At 33.8% G+C, this 10,541-nt stretch overlaps 1 non-coding gene across 1 annotated transcript; it reads left to right on the forward strand.

Moving 5' to 3' along the window:
* Nucleotides 1–9,932: 9,932 nt before the first annotated feature.
* Nucleotides 9,933–10,049, forward strand: TRNAL-CAA (transfer RNA leucine (anticodon CAA)). Its single transcript has 2 exons — nucleotides 9,933–9,970; nucleotides 10,004–10,049. It is a non-coding gene; the product is annotated as a tRNA-Leu (tRNA).
* The last annotated feature ends 492 nt before the right edge of the window (nucleotides 10,050–10,541 follow it).

Genomic DNA, 10,541 nt, shown 5'->3' on the forward strand with positions numbered 1-10,541 from the left:
GTACATATCTTAGATTTAGTGATTTAGTTGTTTATTCTTTCTTTACATTAAAGATATATATCTTAATATAACAATAAAGTGATATAACATATCAAAATTTTAAAAATTAATTTAATATAAAAGTAAAATATGCTTTAATGCTTTTGATTTATAAATGTTTTAATGCATTTATATATATATATATATATGTTGACTCAGTTATTCTGTATTACAACTGTATAACCGAGAATGTTATTTTCTCTCGCTTTTCTCCATCATACTTTGAAATTTTGTGTTAAAATAAAATTTAATGCATTAATTGAGGAAAAATTACAAAAAAAAAAGGAAAAAAAACTAGAAATAGCAAGCATTCAAGCCCTTTCAAGTTGTCATGAGACATCATCAGGAATGCTTATAAATGTTCAAGTAGAATGCTTTCATCAAGGAGGTGATCAGGTACTTATAAACTGATAGCAGTTATGTTAAAAAGAAAATAATGTTTTATGATTTATTTGTAATCATAGTAACTTGCTATTGGTTTATATTTACTAGCTCTCACCTTTCTGACAATAAAATTCTATTTGGACATTCATAGCTGAGTTGTGATAACAAGTGCTCAAACACTTCCAAGTTATTTCTAGTTTATTGTAATATTTTTCTTATTTTTTTCAGCATTAAAACATTACTTTTCATTTTATCTATGGAGTTCTGCATTAATTTTATCTTTTATACTTAAATAAAATAAAGAAATCATTTTACTTTTTTTTATGTTATCTAATCTGATTTTATAATAAATTGGTTTAAAAATCTCTAAAATAAGCGTATTTGAATATCATTTAAGATTTTATAATATTTATTTGGATATTGTAATGGTTTCCCGTCAGACTTTGTAAACAGATACAATTTTTATGCTCATTTTTCACTTTAGTAAGCTGTAAATTTTGCATGTAACGGTTTCCATATAGCCAATAAACCATTCAGTTTCATAGAACGTGTGATAGCATCATATTCATTAAATATATTAATCATTTGGTCTGTTTACGAAATTATGATTGGGACATAATAATATACACGTATTTAATTAATATCATAAACTGTATGTTATGTTTCATAAACCAGATAGAATGTAAGCATTGAAAAATAATAATAATTGTTTCATGAGTAATAAAATATTTAAATATTATTTCCATAATTATTTATGGAATATATATTTTCATATGTATTAAGTTACTTAGCAGTTTCCTGTTCCAGTTTCCTGTTCCATGCTGATTTACAGATACATAAAACAATTTTGATTTATCTTGGATCCCTGTGCTTTAAAGAAAATTTTTGCCTCTGTCCATTAACATAGTCCTAGCAAGTCATTGTCTTGTTAATAAATTCTATTTTTGATACTTTACTGGTGATTGAAAATTGAATTCTTATTAACTGAGAAATATGAAAATTGTGTGTAGATTTTTATTTATAAGTAAATATTTATTGAGTATTATACAAGTAATCTGTTTTTTTTCCAACTTCACATTGATATATCTTAATGCTATTGTTTAATTGCCAAACAATAATATATCCTAGTAATTTATAAGTTAATTTTGTGCATTTATTAAATTCACACATTCCTATAAGCATAAGTGTAAATTTATACGTAAACTTTAGATAACAATTAAGGGCCAGATACATAAAAATATTAATTAAAATTAACAATTGGTAAAACTGCAAGGATGATAATATACGGTTTATCAAACATCAATAATAGTCTTAGGAAACTTTTGAATGACGAGGCACCGTTTCTCAATTTACGTTAATTGCAAAGAAGTTTCGATAAACGATACAGATTATCATACGTGCAACTTTACCATTCATTAATATTTTTAGGAATTTTCCCTAAATTGTTTAATGGGAGTTTTATAAACTGTATATCATACATTCTAATCTCAGTTATGTAAAAATTTATTTGCTACTTAATTTTACTTTATAAGTAAGGTTCTTGGCATAATTTCCTAATCATTACTGTATTTAATAAGTTATTAGATATATTAATCTAAGCATTGTCAGCTTATATATATGTGTGTTACTTTTTAAGCATCGTGAAAGTACTTATATAATTTAAGTGATCATTTTAACTTTCTTACTTTGCATATCCAGTTTCATATTATTGATGTAACTTACTGCTTATAAGAAAAACAAAATTCATTGGTTTAAAGTCGATAAAATGCCAAGAACCCTACAGTAGGCCATAATGAAATTTCCATCCAAACTGTAGGCCGAAATTTGTTTATGTAGAAAATTCGTTAATGATATTATCTATTTGTGTTGAATAATTTTGTAAATGTTTTTTGTATGGTATGCCATATATCTAAAGATACATGCTGTAAGTATATGAGAAAAGATCAATATTTCAATCTTTATGTTTACAGAAAAGAAACTCGAAATGGAATTTTTCCATTAATTTATTGTTTGTCAGCCATATTTTAAATGTGAAATTTTATGTTATGTTTCTTATTCTGTAGGAAGAATGTTTATAAATAAATGATCTCATATTTTAGTTGAAAAGATTGTAATTTGTATGATACATAATTTACATTTATAGACCATAAATTTTATTGTTAGATTTAAGCTGTTTTGAAGTTAAGTTAATGATAATAAATACTGAAAAATTATTTATTTATTGTAAAATTTATTAAAACGAATTAAAAGCATTTATGAATTAGACAGTGATTATATGCATATGGATTTTTTTCATTTTGAACACAATTAGTGACGTAGGTAGGTTTGTGCCGCCCGAAATTCTCAAGTTTGCCACTCCACGGAAAATACAATACAATACACATCAGACAAAAGAGAGAGAAAATGCTGCTTCCAAAGCTAAAAGATTCCCCTAAATAATGACACGTTCAATATATAAATATGTATTCGATAATTCTTACTTTCCCGGCTTTTTTACATAACAGGGAAAGTGTAGCGATCGGTCGAAAAATAACCCCTCCCAAATTTTTACTTTTTGGACTCAGGACACTTTGAAATGTCGAAAAATGCAAATGATTCCGTTTTTTCTGTATGTATGGATGTTAGACTGTGTACGGGGGCACAATTTTCTTCATGCTGTTTGAAGCCTAATAACTTCTGTGACTTTTAAATTGGAGTCGGATGGATTAACACGAGTTAAGTTGAATTAAATCGTGTTAGAATGTCTACGGGAGCAGCTCAGGCGAGAACATCTTAACGGGTTTTACTGTACTATTATAAAATAACAAAAAGCTTAATTTTGAGGGTACACACGAGTTTCATTTAAAAAAAAAATTGTAAATGCTAATAACGAGTAAAATATTAACTTCGACAGCACTTGAGATATGACACATGACCCCTTCCACGTCTCCACCCTGTCGACCTTTAATTCAGAAAAAATTTAATAGCATTAATGTCCCTTTACACACAAGCTAAGGTTCCAAATTTCATTTCTTAAACTTTACCCATTCTGAAATCTAGCCTACCCGTTGTAGTCGCTGCCAAAATAGAAAAACGTTTTATACTTTCTTTTTTTCGTGTACATATCAAATAAGTGTTAAAATCGCGTAAAGTTTAATGTAGCAAATTTATTCGATTTTAATGCTGATGATGATTCGTAATTTTAATTACAGTTGGCGTGTTAAGCAAAAACATTAAAAATCTGTAAGTTTCGTTCACATGAAAGACAAATATCGTAAGTTCTTGTAGAAGAAATATTTAAATCACCAGCACAGAAACGAGAAAAAAAATATATATTATTTATTTATAAGCCATTTGTTTTCAAAATTCTTAGAGTTGCAATTAAAAAAATAACCAGCAATTATTGATGGTGACACGGTCACAATGCCGGGCGAAAATTTTTAATTTATTTAAATTAGAATAGATCTTCTGAATCTCAAATCAGTTCTGTAGTGTCTCGCCCCGGTACATCATACTTTTCCGTTATCAACAGAGTCGTGCCTGTCATCTATTTAACTCTCTTTCAAAAAAATAGATTTGAATTGAAATAAAGTGATTTCTGGCTTTCATCGCAGGTTCATATATAGTTAATCGTGGCCTCCCGCCCCCTAATCTTTTTATATCTGATCTCGACTTTCATCTATCTAACTGCGTTCTCGAGAATAAGGAAGGCCAGAAAGGCGGATGACGGTGGGCTTTTATAGATCTACAATGGTTTCAAATTGCAGCCCAACAACAATATAGAAACAACAGTTCGAGAAGATTCTCTCAAGTTACCGGAGTGAACTAGTTTACAACTGCTCACATTTTTAGTTTTTTAGTTCAATTTAGTTCTTTAGTTCCTGCTTGCAGAGCTTACCAGTGGCCAAGTGGTCTTTGTTCCCTGAACACTGGGACTTCGGTCGTGGATTCGCACCTCGTTCGGACGTGGACGCCCGGCCACGTGCAGTTTTCCGGGTTTTCTCCACGTCTGTAGATAGGGCCCAGTTTCTTTTAAAAAGAGTTTTCGGTAGGCATTCCCCTAGGCAGATCGCCCAAGTGTTGCGTTGCCATAACTAAACAAACAAACAAGTTCCTGATCAGTATCATATAGTTCGTTCTTATGTGAGTACGTATTCAAAGGCTATACACTAGTAAAATTCGGCCTTGAAATCTTTAAAGGTACGAAACTTTTCCACGTGCCAAAACCGCAAACAACAAATAGGCAGTGGCGTAGCTAGGGTGGAGCAAGTGGGGCACGTGCCCCGGGCGCCTTTCAAAGGGAGACGCGCAAAATCGCCAATTATTAAATTCAAAAATCAAAATAAACCAATTCATATCAAACAATCTCGTCCGCGACTTACGCGCTTTGCGAATGAGCGAAGGGAAATGAGTAACGTGACCATTTATTTTTTGACTCAAAACGGGACATTGGTTTATTTAGGTTAATTAACAGGTAGTCAATAAAAAAACACTTTTTTAAAGTTATTTATTCAGAAAAAGTCAGTTAGCTTAAAAGTTACGAATTAAAAAATATATATACCCGAAACGTTTAGTTATATTTATATTTATCAGAGGAACAAATTTGCTTTAATATAGCTGGTGATGATTTTAAGTAAGAATGAAACTTTTGGCACGTTTTTTTTATATTCACCTTAATTATCAACATCGCCTTTAGAACTGAAATTTGTAACTGGGTCTTCTCAGATGGCCACAATTTGTTCATCATAGAAAATACTCTTTCTACTGGAGCATTTGTAGCAGGCAAACATAAAATATATTCAAATAAAATAGAAAAGTTTTCATGCTGAAGATTGTTGGCTCGAAAGCGTTTGAATACTTCCACTCAACGAGTTTCCGTGGAAACATTTAGATTATTCCATTCGGTTACTTTATCCGATGTAATGTAGTTACAAATTAACGAAAATTCGTCAAAAACTTCTGCATCTTTATTACAGTCAATATATTCCTTTTCAATTAATACATCCAGAGATTTTTGAACGTCTTCCCATGCGGGGACCTTTTTTAAATCTGCCCAATAAAATATCTCCATTTCTTTGGTAAGAAAGCAAGTCCACTGCTCCAGATATTCACGGCTTGTTTGATAAAATTCTGTAGCCGCCCTTTTCACAAACTCTTCATCTATGTCAGTAACATTATCTTTCGATTTCACTATTAATTGACGGACCATAAATGGAAGAAACTGATTGGTCTGTTTCTGAGTCAAATTGTCTTTTAGTTGATTGATTTCTTTTGCAGCTTCAATTGCCGATACAGTCTGACCTTCCAGTTTCAATACAGCTTGATGAAAACTTGCTGACAAAGCGTGTAAAAAATAAAGCCACAATTCGGATGTGGGATCTTCAAAAAAGTTTTTTAGTAACAGGGGACATTTTTCAATACTCAAAAAGTAGTTTTTTAATGGCTGATACATTTTTAAAACCCTTTCCAAGGCAGGCATAAGAGCAAGCCATCTAGTTTTGCTATAGCCAAGCATTTGTTGATATTCCGTTTCAGTTTCGGCGCAAAACTCCTTTAGAGCTTCAACTCGAATCGTGTAAACATAAAAAAATGAATATATCTTCACAATAATGCTTTCGTAATCTAAGGGTAGCCTGTCTGCAGCAGATTTTATTGCATTGTGAATTACATGGGCTCCACATCCAATACCTATCAATGGCTTTTTCAGTGATGATTGCAATTTCGTTAACACATTGTTAGTTCCTCGCCTAGCCGCACCTCCGAAATTGACGTTGGCATTGTCTCTGCAAAATGCCACGACTTTTGCTGTCAAATTATTATCTGTCAACACTTGGTTTAAATAATCGACAATGATGTCAGAAGTCTCACCCGGTTGGTCTTGGAGATCTAAAATTTTTACTTGCACACCTACGTAAGGTTGAAAAAAGCGTACTAGAATAGGGTATATTTTCTTGTTACCGTGGTTTGAAGCGTCGTTTAGTATTGTAATACAATTGGACTTATCAAGATCATCATTTAATTCTTTCATTGCTGTAGGCGTCAAAACATTTACTACAATAGTTTCTGATTTCGTACGCGCGCATGTAAATTTGGGATCAAAACATGATTGAATTAATTTCGACGCACAATCATTAGAGCGAAAACTGTGGTTTTCTTGTATCGTGTGATAAGCCCAGACGCCTTCTGCCGCGGCGATATCCAAATCCTTTAAGGTTGGTGCGTCCGATTTCTTGAAAAAGGTTAACATCGAAGAACTCGAAGCGGCGGTACCATCGGCATTTTTATGTTTTTCAGACTTTAAATGCTGTTCAATATCACTGGCACCACCATGGAAAACGCTAAATTTTGTACGACACTTTTCACATCTGACATCTGAGGGAGTATTTATTTGCTTGATAAACGGATATTTTGCTTGTAAGTTAACATTGAACGTACACTTGCGTTTCGGCATTTTAACTTATGATTCCAAAACAAAAGAAGTTTAAGTTATTTACTAGGTACACGAGCATCAAACAACAACAAAACAAATATCGAGAAGTGGGCGAACGAAAAATCTGCCAAACAATGTCAACAAAACGCGAGCGATGACGTCTTCGCCACTCTCGGCTATCGTCGCGTCAACCGACGACGCGGTTTGCTCTCGCACACCGATCGCGTCCGGCCGGCTCGACTACTCAAAGATTCGCGCGGTTTCAGAAAACGGGACAATTTTGCGTTCAAGAGTTCATTTCAAGGACACCGGGATTCGTAAGTCTAAAAAGGGACAGTCCCGTTCAAAATGGGACGTCTGGTCACGTTCGGAATGAGTGCACTTGCTCGTTCGAATTCGACACTTCTCGCGCAGTTGTTTATTTTGTTTACATGTGATCTGTGATTCTGATTTAAATAATCCCGAGCGAGCGAGAGTTATTGAAGCTACTTGTTTTGTTACCTAATTGTCAGTGTCGGGATAGAATCGTCTGAACATACGATTCCCGCCTTTTCTTGTTTTTTTAATTTATTTCAAATTAGTCGACGCTGCAGAAGTCGGTTGGAAAACGACCAGTAGTTTTGAATTTACGATCGCTGATTGGCCGCGGATCATCGGACCATAGCCGGACCTACGACAGAGCTAGGTTTTTTTTTATTTATTTTTTATTTTTTTGTAACTCTTTCCGCCCAGTGGGCACTAAGAGGGCCTCTTATAGCAAGCCCATTATGGGTTCGGCCAGGCCCACAATAGGGCGGACGGGTGGTGAAGGACGGGGACCGACATATCCGGACGGACCACCCCCCGAAAAATTCCTGAAGATTTCTCGACCCGTCCGGATGCGATCCCGGGTCCCCGAGGGCTGTAGGCTGCTAACCTTGACCGCTCGGCCATCCGGCCGCTGACAGAGCTAGGTACCACTAATTAGTTAATTAATCAAACTTAACTTCAATCCGTATAAAATATTAAAGTTTTGGTCGGAAAAGGAGAGTTGGCCAAACGGACTGTTTTATTTAGTGCATCTGTTTTTTATATTAAAATAATTTACGAAGGGGCGCAACTTTAATGCGTGCCCTAGACGCCATTTTCGACTGCTACGCCCCTGCAAATAAGCCATCACGTGATCTAGTAAACGATACTCGGATTTTTCTATGTTTATAAATACTTGTCATGTTTATAATATTACGTACGTAATATTATAAAACATAAAAAATATTACCTACGTAAAATATTAGCAGATCGATCGGATCAACGCGGGATCGATATTATCGGTAAAGATTCGCGCGTGTAAATGAAAATCGTTCGAAGCGCCCCTTAGTGGATACAAATGTAAATGGTGGGAATTTAAAAAATGTTCTTTTGAGTAAAAGTGTAACAATGCCCATATTATCTAGAAATGTAAAATAATGACCATTTTTCAAAATATAATTTGTTTTTTTAATAATTACTGCGATAATATAACTATACACTGTAGATGTTCAATGTGCTTTTGAAGTTTACAATATAAAATCGAATATTTATATTTATTCAAATTTTTATTATTTATATTTTTACACAAATAATAAACCAACAACGAGTAGCTGCACTTTCCCCAGTCACATTTAAAATTTTAGTGGCGCCATCTCTTATCATATATAAGTTTTCAAAATAAAATATTTTTAAACTATTATAGAGCTTAATTTTCAGAGTAGGAATGAGTTTTATAGTTAAAGAAGATCGAAATGCTAATAACGAGTATGACCGTTATTAGTGCTAATTCTACTGGAGTTACACATTTCCTCACCCATCGACCTACCTCTAACTACCAAGATTTGATGACATCAAGGCCCTGAATAAACAAACAAACCTCCCTGCAAAATTTCAGGAATTTTCGACTAAAGTCACAGGCGTTATTAAGGTTCAAATAGAGTGAACAAATTCGTGTCCCCTCGCACATAAACTAATATCTATACATATTGAAATTACCCCAAATATATAAATATATATATACAAGTATATTTCATTTCGCGACGTTTCACGGTGTCTTGAGTGCAAAAATATAAAAATCTGAGAGGGTCATTTTCCCGGACCGCCGGATACTTTCCCTCGGTAATAACAGCCGAAGAAACAGAAATTATACACAAGGTAACGAATTAAATGAAAACTATAATTTTTTAAAAATAAATGACATGAATTTATTCGGCGGGACGATGCAATGTTTTTGTTCTCCGACACGTTTCGTATCATTTTCTCACGTTTATTCAATATATGTTTAGAACATAGCACAAAACAACTTTACTTATTAACATTCAGGATATAGGAAAAAGAATTGACTCGTCACTCATTTCATTGGATACAGATGTTTATCATAAACAAATTCCGAAAATTATTAAATAAACAAATAATAATGACGAACAGTTTGTACATTAAGACAGCGGTCCCCAACCTTTTTATCGCCTCGGACCGATCAACGTTTGATAATTTTACCGCGGCCCGCTGAGGCGGGACGTTGATTGTTTATATTTTAAATTGTTTTGATTTAATAATTTTAATTTAATTGTATTTAGACATGCCTTTAAAATAAAAGACAGTTACACCAAAACACGAATATAAAGTAATTTAATATTTTAACTCACGGGTTTAGGTGACGTCTTTCAGCTCCGGGTTAATTTCTTGTTTATTGAATGTCGCACAAACCCTAGAGAAATACACCACAGTAAATAAAATGGAAATAATTTAATGTTCCTTGGGCGGACCCGTACCATTTGATCTACGGATTGAGAGTTGAAGACCACTGCATTGAGAGACAGGAAAGAAATTCCAATACTCTGGTGTCAAAATGGAAAATCGACTCGTAATTTAACGTAGACGTCATCACTCAGTCAGAGGATATTTCATTTCTGGTAAGAGAAAACATGTTATAACTTTTTCGAAATTCCGTACGCGAGAATTTCTAATCTAAACAATTGCAATCTAATCATCATTTAGTTAGTTAAACGTTGGCCTGTCATAAAACTGCTTGAATGTAACGAGAATTGAACATTCACCATTGATTAGGCATCAATCGGGATCCGTGACTAACGTCAGGATGGCCGAGCGGTCTAAGGCGCCAGACTCAAGATAGACTCTTCCTGTATAACGCAGGACCGTGTATTCTGGTCCACGATAGTGGGCGTGGGTTCGAATCCCACTCCTGACATGTGCTTTTTTTCTATTTTTATGTACGGTTGATCGAAAATGTCTATTTTAGTGTGAAGCTGGATTCAGCGCCTGGAAGACATTTTGTAATTCATTTGGTTCGAAATTGTAATGATAATTTGGTGAGAAGCGTGCAACATGTTGAATTCCGTTTTGAGGCCATGGCAAAAGTAGAATAAAGTTATTGAAACATTTATAAGCCTCAAACAGAAACTCTGCTTCGCACACACGTGCGAAGCAGAGTTTTTGTTCTAAATTCAAAGCAAAAGAAGTTTCCGAATTCTACTGTCGCTGTTGCCTTCATTTGCACAAACGATGACAGGGGCGAAGAAGAAAAAAAGGCCCCACCGCGATTTGAATTCGGATCTCTGGATTCAGAGTCCAGAGTGCCAACCATTGCACCATGGGGCCTTACACAGACCCGCGTGTCGCATATTACCTTAATATTAATATTGTATCAGAATTTAAAAAAAAAAATTACAATAAAGTAATG

Source organism: Centruroides vittatus, unplaced genomic scaffold (genome assembly GCF_030686945.1).
Source record: "Centruroides vittatus isolate TY-2023 unplaced genomic scaffold, ASM3068694v2 contig_12, whole genome shotgun sequence".
Taxonomy (NCBI): Eukaryota; Metazoa; Arthropoda; class Arachnida; order Scorpiones; family Buthidae; genus Centruroides; species Centruroides vittatus.